A 353-nucleotide genomic window follows, 5' to 3' on the forward strand; every position below is an offset into this window, starting at 1 on the left:
GAGCCTCTTTCTTGGGCAACGGCTAAGCCGAGTATCGCCGGTCAAGGTCGGAGGTATTCTGCCGGCACACGAAGAGTCATTTAGACCGATCTCTTGATAGAACATCTTGGTATCTTTAACGCGCCGGTCGCGAAGACCGCACATTTGGTGCGCTGTCGCGGAACAATATGATTGAAGCGAGGCAAGTACTTGATATATTATCTCAGCTGCTGACAGCGTGATGAACGTTTGAGTGCGTTTACTGTTACTACCGCGTCAAACAGATTACGCTTGCTCAGTTGCCGTTGTAGCAGTATCATGGAGTTCTCAGTTTAATGCTTTCAGACGAGCAGGAACGCTAAAGAACAGCGAGT

This window comes from Plasmopara halstedii (assembly GCF_900000015.1).
Source record: "Plasmopara halstedii genome assembly, contig: Scaffold_322, whole genome shotgun sequence".
NCBI classification, from domain to species: Eukaryota; Oomycota; class Peronosporomycetes; order Peronosporales; family Peronosporaceae; genus Plasmopara; species Plasmopara halstedii.